Here is a 16,594-nt window from a genome sequence, read left to right as displayed (position 1 = left end):
ACTATGGCTGTCTCAATTCAAACTCTTACGTAATTTCACTTTCTTTTTTGAGCGCCAAAGTGCATTTACATCGATAAGTATAGAAACATGCAGTGCACTATAAGTACCTGCATGGTGTTCTCCTAACGGTCAAATAACTTAGTAAGTAACAGTGGACACATTTCACCCTCAACGATCACCATCATGGCTCTGTAGCGGATAGGAAGGAATCAACAACTGATGTTAAAACTGCAGCAGCTGAAGAAGGTGCAGCTGGAGCAGAACACTGCACTATACCAATACAAGTTGTATAATTTCACACAAAAGTTTTCATTTTTCAGTACCACTAAAATGTTATTGGATAGAAGCCATTAGTGTGTTAATTTCTTGCATTAAATAATATTAAGTAATATATTACAATATATTAAAATTATATATCTGGGCCATCAGATATATTTTACAAAGCATCTTTAGTATTATGACAATAAAAGAAATTGTTCACATCAAAGGGAATAGCCTACATGCTCATAATAGTAAAAAAAAAAAAACTTAATAAAATGCTTTCAAAAAAGTGCAAAATCAAGAGTCATCGGCAAATCATAGAGCCCTGTAGAATACTCAAACAAGAGAACACTTCTGAATTAAGGCTGACCAATGGCGTCAAACAGGGCATGAGACCAAATGAGAATGGAAAGTTACTATGATCTGAGTAACCTAAAATCTGCAACAGTATTAAACCATTAAACCAATAAAATCATATGACAGGGTATGATGAACTGTGTCACCTCCATCCCTAAAAACTGCAGACAGAAGTTGATATTTTCTCTTTTACAGGTTTTCAAGGATCTGCCTGTCATATCACAGCTCTATATGTTTAAGGCAACATGGTCCGGACTCTTCAGGCCTAACAAAAGCAAACAACAGCTTAACCAAATGAAGGAAAATGATAAGACTTTTCTCCAATACTTATCATACACAATATATCAGTGTTACTATAGTGAAAGTTTTGGTAAGTTTCAAACTTAACACAGCAAAGAAATATGCGCGTTGACCTGAACCAAACATACGGATAATGATTTTGAACACCTGAATGATGCAATGGTGACAGAACATTAATTTCTAACACCTCTCTCTATACAAATTATTAATGTGTTTATACCTGTGCATATTCATAAAGAGTAATCTGAGCAACTGTCAAGACTAATAGCCTTTTCAATATTTCTATTTAGATAAATAAGCATGTCCACATGGTTGGAATGAAGACGGTAGTACAATCTCTTTACAATGAGTCTTGTCATGGAAAACACCTTCTCTCATGACACAATCTTTGCAAGCAGACACAAGGAAGCCGTTTCAAATTTTGCTAGTCAAGAATATTTGACAGCAGCTGTGAACCTAAGGTGTTTGTGCCTGCTCCAGTAAATCAGTCACAGGCCCCGTTTCCACCTGGCATTGTCAATCAGTCCTCAAGCATTCTGAGGGGTGTACTATGAAGTAAGTTTAACATACCCAGGCTTTCTTTGTCTGAGCCGGCTCAACAAAAGGGAAACTTATATTCAGACATAATTGGTACAATGATGGTAGTTATCAACTTCCTTTGTTGAGCCAGGATTTCTGCTTTAGGATCTGTGCACATTCACATGAAAGGGGGTGTATAAAGCGTCATTTCTCTCTTCTTTAACTAAAATGGAACGATCACGTGCTGTCTATTTCAGTCAGGAGGAGCAGATCGTAATTGTGGAGAGTTATAAGGAGCACAAACACTTTCGCAGCAAACAAGGCCAGAGGGGAATGCTGGCAGAAGATTGCTGATTGTATAAATTATTTTAGAAGAGTTAGATTGGAGGGGGGGGCAGTTCCACCTGATATTGCGATTCCAGAGGAGTTAGCCCTCTCTAACAATCAAGGAAGACCAGTAATAGAGGGGAGTAAAGGGGGTGTAACAGTGACCCAAGTGATGGCACCTCTCGACAATTGTTTATCCAGGGTATGTATAGAGTAAGTGGTTTGGTGGCATAATACTCAATTCATGAATACAGTACAACATCTCTTTTGCTTGACTAACACATTAATGTCCTACTGTGTCTACTAATACTAATTATTGAGGTTGGAGCACACAATGTGAAAGCCCTGTATTAAAGGAACCTGGAGTTGGACAACATAAAAAAAAAAAAAGGTGAAAATAAAAAAAGCTAAAATTTGAAATAGTAGCTTTGAGAAGGTATTTTAAATACATGAGTCTTTCAGTTTTTTGCCTGAAGCATGATTGACATTGTATACTTAAGATAAATAGACTTGTTCTCTTTTTACCAGCAAAGGAAAGGTTAGGTTAGGTTAGGTTAGGTTAGGTTAGGTTAGGTAGTTACTTTATTAATCCCCGAGGGGAATTTTTTTTTCCATAGGCAGAACTAAATAAAATATTCAAAATGAAACACATCCTGTCATTTGTTTATTGTTTTTCCAAAGGTAATTTGTCATGGTGCAACACAGGATTGCAAAAAAGAAATAAAGGTTCATGGCCCCTCCATTGTGGACATAAATTCAACACAGGCTAAAGTATTTACATTGAGTGAAACTAAGAATATAACAGAATGAAAAGTGAAACGATATTACAAAAATATGTATTTTTTGTTATAATGTTTTTTTTTAATCTATGAAACTATGATGGTCGGTTGGGTGATCCAGGGTGATGGGGTCCAGGATGTCAGGACAGAGGGGCTCCCTCTTTACGTATTGTGGCAATAAGTACCACACATGCTGCTATAGTCTGACAGGCTCGCTTAAGAGGATCTTTAAGCCACGAAAACAATTAAAATGGGACTTGATGACCCTAAAGGTCATCTTTATCCTGACCCTGCATTTACTGAGGGCCACATTAAGGCAGCTCGGTGGTGGTGTCTGCGGCTCAGGATAGGCGGTCATCAAATACAGTGCATATGGGTTTCTGTTCTTTCTTTTGCAGATGTCCCGGTCATGGAGCTTCATGTCTCTACTCTGTGATTGTCGGCCCCGCCACCAGTTCATGTTTTATATCTCTATGCTGTCCTTTTCTCTCTCTGCTCTCCCCTCACCCCAACCGGTCGAGGCAGATGGATCCGCCCACCTCTGAGCCTGGTTCTGTCGGAGGTTTCTTCCTGTTAAGAGGGAGTTTTTCTTTCCCTGTGTTGGAGGTTTTTCTCCCTTAAAGAGGAGTTTTTCCATCCTAGCTTATGTGGGAATTGTTGAATTGTTGGGTTTCTCTGTATAATATTGTATGGTTCTGCTGTAAGGACTTTAAATGTGTTAAATACCATGAAATAACCTGTGTTGTGACTTGGCGCTATATAAATAAAATTGAATTGAATTGAATATGGGTAGCCTCTGTTCCCTACTAGCAGTGCATCATAATGCCCTGTGAAGAAAGTACGTGGAAATTACTTCAGTGCCATAATTAAACAAGCAATGGGATTCATTTCACATATCTGCCGTAGTTCGCTCAAACCTGTGACGCACGGAAAATGCGGCTTAAGGCTCCACCCTGTGCTCCACTTATTGGAATATGCATGCCATCTATTGTACCTATAACCCGAAGTCCTATTAAGGGATTACATTTATACATGTCATGTATGTGTAGCATAAGGGAGCCTTTTTTTTACTCTCTGGGCCTTGGTTTCATCCCTTAATAACAAGGCTATCACTAGCTAATCATGGTGGGCGGGCATCATATAAATGCCGGTGGGGATGCTTTTAGCTCCCCCCTGACGTCAAACCAATGTTCTGCTTTCCGGTCTGCCTGACTTCCGCCGCTGTTGCAGGTATGCACGAATGTTGCCGTTTTGTTTCTCTGTCAGTTGTGCTTTTCTTGTGTTATATTGGCTTTCTGCGATTGTTGCAGATCATCTCTTGGGATCCCTTCATCCTGCACAGGTGACTCACCTGCGGATCAGTGCCGGTAGGTCTCGATTACTCCTGGTTTTATGATATTATTGTGTCACGTTTCGTAACCACGTCTTGTGTACATAGCTGCCGGTGGCGGCGCTGCATGCCCTCTTCTCCCCTTTTGGAGCGGACAAACGTTGCCTGATCGGTGTGTGATTTTATTATGTTAGTTTATATATTTTGGTGGTAATTATTATTATTCTGTTAACTTGATGTTCATCCTGTATCACAGGGGACTTTTGGCTGGGTCGGAGTGGAACTTTGCCAGAAAGTGGATACAGCTAACCCTGCTCACGCTTAAGAACGCTGCTGTTTTGCCTTTCCCTGCGCTGCTGTTGTCTACAGTGCAGTTTCAGTTTGATCTTCATTCTGATCAGAAGTTTATTTGGTTGATTAAGCCTGACAATTTACACTTTCCTTTCAAAGAATATGTTTGTTTAATTGAGCAAATATTGCTTTGTGTAGTTTATTTTGTGGTTTATATTAACTTGCAGACCTACAGTTCACCCTTTAGCAGCCGGGTGTGTGCTAGGTGGTCTGCTTAGTTTCTTTTCTCCTTTTCTTATTTTTCCTTCTGTGAAGTGGAGCCTTGTCAATTCTGTTCCCTGTGGGGTTGGTGGCTCATGGTGTTGGTTTCTTCCCTCGTGTGCTGTGTGGTTTGGTGCACCCCTGGTTCTGAATCCTCACGTGTGTGTGATTGTGTGCACACGTGTTATCGGGTTGCCTCCTCTTTTTGGGATCCTCACCTTTAATGTCCACCTTTCCACTAGTAAGCTGCAGCCCTGAACATCTCTTTTATTCGTAGTTGGTGTTTAACATTATATCTTTTTGAACCACTGTTTTGAATATCGGATATGTCTTAATAAAGAATAATTGTTTGTAATGGAACCAGGTCTCCTACTCATCAGTATAACAAACCTGAGTGCCTTCTGAGTTCTTGATACTGTGTGGGGCAAATCTTATTCTTTAGGTGAAATACCTCAGGTGGCGTTGTCTTACTCTTATTAATAATATTGGTTAATGTCCTGAAAACTCAGAACACACCTTCCTCTCGCCACATATGCATGCTAAGATTTTTCTGTTTACTCCCCAGTGTTCAAAAGCGGTGGAAAGAACATTTGCCAGGTTTTCAGTAGCATGAAACTCTGACATTGCTTTGCATTCTGTTGTTGAGATCAATACAGTAATTGTCAGTCAGATAGTTTAACGTCAATAAGAGCTCTTCAAAAGAAATCTAATGTTCAGCAAAAAAGTCAAGATGTGGGGCTTGAACAGTCCTACCACACTGCTTTACTCAAGTGATGGGAATGAAGGAACAGATGGTCTTCTTGGAACATAAGATGATTTCATTAACACTCCAGGTTATAGGACCCAAAAGCACAACCCACTACACTCAGCCAAACGTTTATGTTCTTCACTTGAAAGATCATGTGCAAAACAAGCAAAAACACCATGAGGGAAAGAAGCAAAGTCACAAAAACAGTCGAGAGGTCAAAACCAGAAGAGTAGCAATCAGGTAACAGCGCACAGGGGCTTGGCAAAAGGACAACAACAATGTTGAGAAGGTAAGGGAGACGCAGACTTTATGCACGAGGGCAGGGAGATAATAGAACACAGGTGGAAACAACCAGGACAGAAGCAAGGGCAGGAAGTGAAGAGACCTGAAACGGGACAACAGTGAGTGCAAAATACAACAGGAAAGGGACAAGAAAACTGAAAAAGACCGGAAACGCAACTTAACTACAGGGACACGTAACAATTTTGGTTCAACTCCTCAGGTTTTAAATGTGGCTCACCATCTCCTTCGTCAAGGTCATTCCAAAATCTGTGGGGTATTCCCAGGTAATCTTAAAACCTAGCCTGTATATAAACAAGGTTATTACTCTATCGAGTCATTAAATTCCAGTTCCCTATGACCGAAAAATGTGACTGCCCATACATCTCTGTCCAGAGTGTGGGTCCTCACCCACACTCTGGACAGAGATGGGTGTCATCTGGGGTTCCAGTCTCTTTTGTAGAGGTTCCATGCTTTGATGACTGCCACGGTGGCAGTACCACCAAATGTACATATACCATCTTCAGGATTTGAAGCTCATAGAGTGTAATGCTTTACTTGGTTACTAGTGATTTCACAACAATAATCAAAATAAGAAAAAGAGTACACATGAATAAACAAACAAACAGTGTAATGTTGACATTGTTCGTTTGTATCCCCAACGCACAGCCTAATACCTTTGGGAATTCAGTTTTTGTTACTGTACCAACACATTTTACAGAACCTTTGGTTTATTGTTTATAAACTCTCATTTTCCGATTTCATTCACTACCACTGAATTTGCTGTTTTAGTACTTTTTCAGAGTTTCACATTTATTACCATTAAAAAGTGATGATAGGGCAGACTGTCTATTTTCAACATTGCATACACACTGTACAGAGTTTGAAACAATATCTAACCATGCAAAAACAAAATGATATGACAATAGCAGGTACAGGGGAAGGTCATGGACTTCTACTGTTTAGTGAAGTTAACTTTTAGCTCTTGAACAAACTGCTGCTAAGTTACACACCAACAATTTGCAAACAACAATGTGAAGGGATTTCCCCTGGCAATTCCCAGGAAGTACTAAGCAGGTTGCTTTTTCTTTTAGACACATACTCACCAAGATTGTTATCACAATCATGCAAAGCAAACAAGGGCCTATAAGTATTGGCTGTGTGGGTGCTCTGAGGCTTTAAAAGAAAATAAAGAAATCAAAATTTAACCAGATAGGGTTGAAATTTCACTCTCTTTTTGATTGGCCATGCTGATCTTGTGCTGGATGATAGCAAAGTGCATAATGATTGTGGTCATTTTACTCTATTAGTAACTGAAGATGGACTGGCTGCAAAACAAGTCAAGATGCCCCTCACAGCATAGATACAAAATGTCTAAATGTAGCTAAAAGTCAAATGATCTGCAGCTTTTTAGACTTTCTGTTACTTTCAGTTTTAGTCCGATTTTTGACATATACATAGAACAATCATGTATCACTGTAATTATTTTATCCATCACTCAGCTGCTACTTTCCCTCTGCATTATTTTGTCAGGCACATGCAAAACTCAGAAAAAGCTGGTTATAAATGCAGTCATATTTGTACGAGGCAAAGATACTGGCTTTCATTAGGATCAATTATATAACCATCTATGGTACCTACATTATGAAAACTAAGTTTTTTGATTACATACAATCTATGTAGTACTATATGTTGTGTTCTGTTACAGTGACTGTTGGGTTCTTGTTAATCTCTATGACCAAGGCCCCATCCTGCTTGGTTACTCAGTTTGGCCCTATGACCACCTCTATAAAGAGTGATGTTGGGTTCAGACTTATTCTATCATTCATCACAATTTCTAAGGTTTCTGTGATTCTGGGAACACTCAAAACATCAGTTTCATTCTGAGGTCTACATTGAGTTCCTTGGACTTGACATGCAGTACACCTTGTGAGACTATATGCACAGGTGTGTGCATTTCTTAACAATTTAAAGCCAATACAATTTGTCACAGGTGGATTTCAATTATGTTCTGGAGACATCTCAAAGCTGACCACAGAATCACCACAGCAAAGTACCCTTTCAATAAGTTTGTATATTGAGCAAAATATCCTAAAACACCAGTGTTTCAAAAATGTGTCCCCATTCTTGACAACAAAAAAGCAGTGTACTATTGAGTTGGCATTTACACATGCTTTATTGTTGGTCTCATTCTGCAGGGTGTCATTAAGATATCACACTGACACAGTAGAGGAAATAACCGGCAAAAACGCCAGCCTGCTGGTGCAGCAGTGTGTTTCGCACCCTGGATCGTACCACAAAAATATTGTTTATTTTCATGGAAAATAGGCAGTAGAATTAATCTACTTAAAGCAAGTCACAACAATGGTCCCCTGCTCCCAGCCCAACACTTGTAACACTAGAACTTCAAAAGGTTGAGTGATGTGTATTTATATTTTCCATTAGACAAAAGCATAAAGACAATACAATGTATTTCTTTTCTTTTCCACAGGTGTAAATGTCAGCTGAGACAGTCACAAATAGTTACTCAGCTATTGTAACACAGCACACAATCGAATTCTGGGCACTGCAAAGAGTGGTGTTACAACATACAGACGTTACCCTTGTCAAAAACACTGCGTGTTGTTGTGTGGCAATTATTGGCACCTGAAAGGTCTGGGTGCGGCAAATAGATTTGTTTTTTGATAATACTGTCTGCAGGGCTTATACAGTCACAGAACACATTATTCGGACCAGTATCTATTAGCGGTGACAATATACAGCAGCAGCCTATAGTAACTGGCTAATTGTATTATTAGTCATTGAGCATACAAGCTTGATAGGCAAGGCACTTGCCTGCCTAAAAGTAATGCTGTTACTTTGTAATGGATAATATTTGCTACTGGGCAGTCACGCACAGATCTTCTAAAAGCTGAAGTGAAGCGTATTAGCTCTTTTCAATATCTGGTGTTAGTCTGGAGATATACTTGCTTTAAACTACATGTTCACAGGCACATGTTTGCTGCCTCGCATATCCTGTGTCTATTTGGAGCGTTGGTTTTGCACGTCCTCAGAAATTAACGCAATAACATATGCAAGATAAAATATACACAGGACCGGTAAGGGCAGTGTAGGGGCAGTATGGAGGTGTGACAGGGGCCGGGACCCACAAAACTAAATGGAAACAAGTCAGACTATATGGAGTGTGGACGGTGCCGATAGGTTGTTTTGTCCTCTCATGATATCAGTCAGCAAAGTAGTCACCCCTTTTACATTACATTTCATTTAGCTGATGCTTTTATCCAAAGCGACTTACAATAAGTGCATTTCAACCATGAACCCTTCAATTGCCGCAGTGTATATTCTTTCCATCGGGCAAATCGGGATGTACTAATGGCATCCTTGTTTCTCTAGTGTGCTCTCCGGTGGAGTTCTTCAGTAACACGCAGACTACAGACGCAAAATACATGAGCAACAATGTTTTTTCAATGCTAATGGCTATAAATGCAAAGTATGCAGGTACAGTGCATCCGGAAAGTATTCACAGCGCTTCACTTTTCCCACATTTTGTTATATTACAGCCTTTTTCCAAAATGGATTAAATTCATTTTTTCCCTCAAAACTCTACACACAATACCCCATAATGACGTGAAATACATTTTTTTTGAAATTTTTGCAAATCTATTAAAAATCAAAAACGGAAAAAATCACATGTACATAATTATTCACAGCCTTTGCCATTACACTCAAAATTGAGCTCAGGTGCATCCTGTTTCCACTGATCATCCTTGAGATGTTTCTACAACTTGATTGGAGTCCACCTGTGGTAAATTCAGTTGATTGGACATGATTTGGAAAGACACACACCGTCCATATAAGGTCCCACAGTTGACACTGCATGTCAGAGCACAAACCAAGCCATGAAGTCCAAGGAATTGTCTGTAGACCTCTGAGACAGGATTGTACCGAGGCACAGATCTGGGGAAGGGTACAGAAAAATGTTCTGCAGCATTGAAGGTCCCAATGAGCACAGTGGCCTCCATCATCCGTAAATGGAAGAAGTTTGGAACTACCAGGACTCCTCCTAGAGTTGGCCACCTGGTCAAACTGAGCGATCGGGGGAGAAGGGCCTTAGTCAGGGAGGTGACCAAGAACCCGATGGTCACTCTGACAGAGCTCCAACGTTGCTTTGTGAAGAGAGGAGAACTTTCCAGAAGGACAACCATCTCTGCAGCACTCCACCAAGCAGGCCTGTATGGTAGAGTAGCCGGATGGAACCCACTCCTCAGTAAAAGGCACATGATAGCCCACCTGGAGTTTACCAAAAGGCACCTGAAGGACTGTCAAACCATGAGAAACTGAATTCCCTGGTCTGATGAAACAAAGATTGAACTCTTTGGCCTGAATGCCAAGCGTCATGTCTGGAGGAAACCAGGCACTGCTCATCACCTGACCAATACCATCCCTACAGTGAAGCATGGTGGTGGCAGCATCATGCTGTGGGGATGTTTTTCAGTGGCAGGAACTGGGAGACTAGTCAGAATGGAGGGAAAGATGAATCCAGCAATGTACAGAGACATCCTTGATGAAAACCTGCTCCAGAGCGCTCTGGACCTCAGACTAGGAAGAAGGTTCATCTTCCAACAGGACAACGACCCGAAGCACACAGTCAAGATAACAAAGGAGTGGCTTCGGGACAACTCTGTGAATGTCTTTGAGAGGCCCAGGCAGAGCCCAGACTTGAACCCGATTGAACATCTCTGGAGAGATCTGAAAATGTCTGTGCACCGACGCTCCGCATCCAACGTGATGGAGCTTGAGAGGTCCTGCAAAGAAGAATGGGAGAAACTGCCCAAGAATAGGTGCCAAGCTTGTAGTATCATACTCAAAAAGACTTGAGGCTGTAATTTCTGCCAAAGGTGCTTCAACAAAGTATTGAGCAAAGGCTGTGTTATGTACGTGTTATATTTTCGTTCTTTATTTTTAATAGATTTGCAAAAAATTTAAACAAACTATTTTCATTTTGTCATTATGGGATATTGCGTGAAGAATTTTGAGGAAAAAAATGAATTTAATCCATTTTGGAATAAGGCTGTAACATAACAAAATGTGTAAAAAGTGAAGCGCTGTGAATACTTTCCGGATGCACTGTATGTGGCGAGGAAACCAGACCTTGTGCTCCTAAGTAAATTATATTTCATGGTGTTCTGTGATTATTTTCCGTGTACTGACCTGTTTTTTGCCTTCTTTGGACCAAATCTTTTGCCTAACCCATTTTGTACCGTGTTTGATTGCTGCTTACCTGGTTTTGATCTGGACTGCTCATTTATATTGATTTGACAGTATCGTTCCCTCTGCTCCTGGTTCTTGCTCACATGGTTCCTGATTGCCTCATCTGAATTCAAAACAACACACCTGCAGACAATCAACTCATCAAATTGTCGTGCTTGTACAGATGTGTATGAATTTGTTGGTAGCCTTTTCACAAAATAAGAAACCCACAATATTTACTTAAAATCTGACTTTGCTTTTGTTTTTTGATTTAACAGAATATTTTAAATAACTAAACAAAAAGAATGACATGGATAAAAGTATTTTGAGCATTTATCTAATATTTTGTTGCACAAACTTTAAAGGCAATCACTGCAAACCAGTGGCTTCTGTATCACTTAATGAGACGTTTGGTACACTGTTCCTGAGCAAACTGCTCCAGCTATCTCAGGTTTAAAAGGGGCAGGGGCACGCTGTGCCATCTATTACTTAGGATAAGAAATGTGTTTTCCTCTTGCTACCGCCAATCTATGTGAAATAATTATGAGCATGAATGTTTTAATGACTAAAATACAGCATGCTGTATTAACTTTGTAGGCTTCAGCTCAACAAAGTTGGAAATAATAATAATAAACACAAGTATCACCAGGCTTTTTACAATTTTATTCAGTCTTGTCACAGTGAAAATGCAATCTTTATTTGATTTGCCCCCTGAAATGTAAAGTCACTACTGGTGATACTAATAATTCAACAATATCAATTTGTAATCACAATATAACATTTTCTTTAGTATTCTCAGCCTGAATAATCATTTTAAAAATAGAAAATTAATTTGATGGGCATGTGTCATGGAGTGTTTTTTCCTCCAGTCTCAATATGTAATTTACTTGAGTCTATGTTGATGTGTATATAAAGAGGAAGGTGCCCATTCCTTTTGCTTATTTGATCAACATGTATATGAGCTGAGAATGTGATGTTTGTGAAATGTTTGCTCACTTGTGTTCAGTGTTTCTGGCCATACAGGTTTAAAATGGGAGGGATACCCTTTAAGGAATATTTTTTTTTCTAAAAAGTTGAGCTCAGTATCAAGTAGTACTGGTTGATGACCGATGGATTCCACCTGGGTCTAAGTGGAACTTATTTTAGAGAACCTCCCTGATTGGCTGCAGACAGGAAGTGACAGGGTATAAAACGTGTTTTTTTTTGTTTGTTTGTTTGGTTCTGTGAGAAGGTGTGCTTTGTTTTTGTTTGTTTTTTTGTTGTTGTTCGAAATACCTCTCATTTATATTTTTGGAAAAACCCTGCTTGCATGCTCGTCTGTTCTTCTCACTATCACTAGTATTACTACAGCCTGTTATGTTTAAAAGATATACATTCAACCACAATCTGGGGCCTATCTGGCCAAGAGTTAAGTCTCAGTTTTGGCATCTGGGTCTGTGGTGATAACTTCTACTTTCAGGTTTCTCAGGCTTAGAGAACATCCTCCTCCTCCAAAACACTGTCATTCTTGTAATCTTACCTCCCCCAGGAAGTCTAGCCAGAACCAAGGGAATATGATAGCTACTTCCAAAATGGTGCTGGGCCACTGGAAATACAACAATAGTGTTACACCAGCAATTGTCTGGTGCTTTTCAAAGGCAAGGAGGCTACCATAGTTTCTATTGCTGGGAATTTGTTATATAATACACTCAGCTATGAGGAAACCAAGCAGAAAATGTGTTTGTGTTTGGCAGAGACACTCCTTCTTGAAGGGGTAAAATTCTTTTGAATTTTCTGTGATTCCACAAGATATTTAGTAAAAGATTTTCATTGTGTTCTAAGGTAGTCAAATGTGCATGCTAATATAGTGCCGATGTTAAAAGTAACTGCACCATTATGACAGCTATTACTGGGCTGTGTGAGTCAAAGTGGTGTCTGTTATGACATCAATATGTTTGTCTACTGTGGTGAGCTGTGGTAAAGGGACCTTTCAATCACATTTTGTTCCATTACATTGACCTAACTGGTACATTACTTGAGGGGGGAATTCAAAGTTTATTAGAGACATACCCTGCGTTCCATATCCATACTGCCATACTATTTAGTATGCCAGAAAAATATTTAGTATGTCCCAATACTTAGGATGTTAGATGTAGTATGCCACAAGTACCAAGATGTCCCACTACATTCGGTTGTATTTTGTATTATGCAGGCCAGCATGCTATTCGAGCTGTTCTGACCCACAATCCTTTGCGCAGCGGAAGCTGCGTCACATCAACTGAGCCGCACAGACAGTCTGTGGCATTAATGCTCTGCCCGGTTGCAATTTAAAAAAGGCCGGAGAAGAGGAAGCAGCCGAGAGCGCTTCGATAAAAGAACGCATCATAGAGAGGGAGAATAAATCAAAATGAATGATGACAGCGCATTTAAGTGAGTGATGACAGCACGTGTAAGTACTTACACCCGGGTCCCGGGTCCTGCAGTGGGTTCATGACTCCCAACTCTCCGGGCACGGAGCACAATGCACCATGAGTTGGCTCTGTCGCTCCTTTTGGTGGCCATCGCTCGAGAATAACACCCGCACCTGTGTACTACCCTGTGCCACCTGTGCTCATGTCATTCCCTCTGACATCGTATCCGATCGGGGACCCCAGTTCTCTTCACAAGTTTGGAGGGCGTTCTGCCACACCCTTGGCGCCACCGCTAGCCTCTCCTCTGGCTTCCAACAAAAAACATCTGCCAGCATCAGTGTGAAAATGGGCCACATGCTTACAAGTGATGAGTCAAATAGAGAGTAATGAAAGAATAGGATGTGGTTTACTGAAAAAAAATCATAAAGATAACATTAACACCAAGAGAACAAGGTAACATCAGAGAAAGGCATGTATTTGTACTGTTGTGTATAGTTTATGTTACATAGTAACACCGGTAAGGCTTTACGGGTTGACCTGACCAGCACTGTTGTGTTCCTCCATGGCAAAGGAAGAGTGGCACTTGTTACAAATCGCACCTTTTTGTTTTTACTTCAAACGTCGTGCTACGGAGGAAAAAGGTCAAAGTTCAGGCTGCATTTTTATGACGATGTAGTACCTCCTAATTGTACACCTACTACAGCAACATTACATACCTTTTTAAAGGAGCTGCAGTCCGTACTAAAAGTAAAAAGAAATAGTATGTGATTCAGAACGCAGGGGAAATTATACAAATGACAGACATTTCCATTTCTGTTAAGCATTCTTTCGTCAGACAGAGCACTCTCCATGTTTTAAGTTGCATATGAAGTATTGTACTTTTCAAAGTACTTTGTGTCTGATATGGTTTTTCCACAAAAAAAATGTTGTTGTCACTTTATGCTGTGGATGCCAACCTCTGAGTCTGGTTCTGGCTGAGATATTTTCCTCTCTTTAATGTAATGCATTATAAAATATTACTTATGTTGTGATGTGGTGATATACATATTGAATTGAGATGAAACTGCAATGTGAAAAAAAATCCTTGAAATAACTGGTAAATCTCAATCATCCAAATTTCTAGTCAATGAATATAGGAATATTTTTTTTATTTCAAAAGTTGGACACTGGAAACAAAATGTCTCTATAATGTCCATTTCCAGTAAATTCTTTAGAGGTTTAATATTTCCAATTCATACAAATGTCAGTTAAATGGGACCAAGATTGGCTTCCAAAGTAATTTTTTTTTATGTCAAAAGCCATTTTAATGAACACAGAGAAACTTTCTCCAATCAGCATATGAATGTGAAAACATTATATTATGACATCATCCTTCATAGTGAAGGTTAAACAATCAACCCTGTTTCCAAAAACATTGGAACCCAAACCCGATTCTTTTAACTACACTATGTAAACGTCTGGGAACTGAGGAGACCAGTTGCTGGACTTTTCAAAGTGAAATGTTGTCCCATTCTTGCCTGGTATATGATTTAACTTATCAACAGTTCTGGGTCTCCTTAGTCATATTTTCTGATTTATGATATGCCAAATGTTTTCAATGGATGACAGGTCTAGTTTAGCACCCAGAATATTCTACAACGAAGACAAATTATTCTTAATTTTGGCACTATTTGCCCACGATATTTTTCACAGAGCATCTTCAATGCTGAGAGACTCAGCCTCTATGGGATTGTCTTTCATACTTTATTATGTTACTGGTCTGCTGCAAGGTAACCGACTTGGCGTGAAATGTTCAACCATGTGTTTCTTTTAACGTTACACAACTTTTCCAGTCTTTTGTGGTCCAAACTTTTTTTAAATGTTTTGCTGGCATCAAATTAAAAATGGGCAAATATTTTTCATAAAAACAATAACATTTTTCAGTTTCAACATATTATGTGTTATTTTTTGTATCTATTTTCAATTACCTTTATGGGATTATGTTAACCATCTCTACAGTTAGATATGGTGATGGTTGCATCATGGTTTGGCAGTGCTTCCCAGCAGCAGGGAAAGGGCTATCGGAAGAAAATCTGCTCCAGCATGCTCATGATCTGAGACTAAAGTTTATCTTTCAGCACAGCACTGAACCAAAGATACAGCCAAAACAATCTTGAGTGATGTGAAAGATTTTTTTTTTTAACTCAACTAATGTTTTTAGATCTTAATTTTAAAATGCTTAATGCTTATAATTATCGATGTATTTAAGTTAACTAAAATACTTCTGTGAAGTGGGGTATTTTTTCTTATCATAGGAAGCTTAATGTCTTTGTTACACTTATTACATATATTTCATTAATTTATATAATGCATTTCCATACCTCACCTTAGTATATGACTATATATTCCACCAACTCTCGAGTCTTGTGCGTCATGACAGAAACCACTCCTTAGTAATGGCCCCCACTATCTCAGGCTCTTGCTCGGAAATGTTTACTGATCAATTAAAAACTTTTACCATCAACAGTAAACTTTGCTGTCAACTATATGAGCATCTGATTCTTGTAAACTGTTAGAACAAAGTTCATGTGGTAGTTGACAATGCTGGATTATCAACTGGGCAAAGGCGCTGCCAAATGATAAGTCCCCAAGTATACTGTGGGTCATTTGGTTTGAAATCTGTAACATTGAAATTTGTTTCCATTTTGTCAATATAACGACCTATTCACACACAAGTTATTTCAAGGCACTTAACATAATGCATTTAACAATGTCCTTCCCAGATATCCTTACAGTAGTATTGAGAGCAAATGAGCAATTTAGCAATTCCCACGAGTGGGCAGCTAGGAAGAAAATAAACTCCACTTTAACAGGACAAAACCTCCAAAAGAATCAGGCTCACGGGTGGGAGGCCATCTGACTCAACCGATAGGGGCAAAGGGAGAGGTAGAGTGAAAACGACAGCATAGAGATCCAGGACAATATGTTGATGGAGTCGGTAATCACAGACCAGAAACATGGAGCTCCAGGGCCAGAGATACATGCAAAAAAAAGCACAAAACTATGAAAGTAAGGAGAACTGCAAAGAGATTAAAAAAATAATAGACCCATGTGCAAACTACCGGTCGTAAAAAACTTTAATGCATCACCGTCTACCCCCGCAGTATCAATTTGGACAAGAAATGCATTCCCCATAAATAGGAAGATTCATATTTTTGATGAATAAAACACAGAAGGCTGTATTACACTGTCTGTTGGCTGCAGCACAAAGTAGGAAATGACAATAATAACCACAAAATGGACAAAAAAGGAACCGTTTAACGTTTACCCACGATAGAGGCACAGAAATCAAGAAAACATGACCAAATGAGGAAGGAAAATAAAACGGGCAGACAAAACGCTCCGTGTCTGACACGCTGCTTCTGTTTAGTGATTTAAAACCAAAGCTTGCTTTGTTTTTCATCTAGAGCAACTATGTGGTTGGATAAATAATTTCTCAGGTGTTTTGGGCAAAATACAATAA

This window comes from Brachyistius frenatus, unplaced genomic scaffold (genome assembly GCF_029030835.1).
Source record: "Brachyistius frenatus isolate BFR_SWC_R1_liver_20210118 unplaced genomic scaffold, ASM2903083v1 Contig_45, whole genome shotgun sequence".
NCBI classification, from domain to species: Eukaryota; Metazoa; Chordata; class Actinopteri; family Embiotocidae; genus Brachyistius; species Brachyistius frenatus.
Note: the sequence above shows the minus strand (reverse complement) of the source record.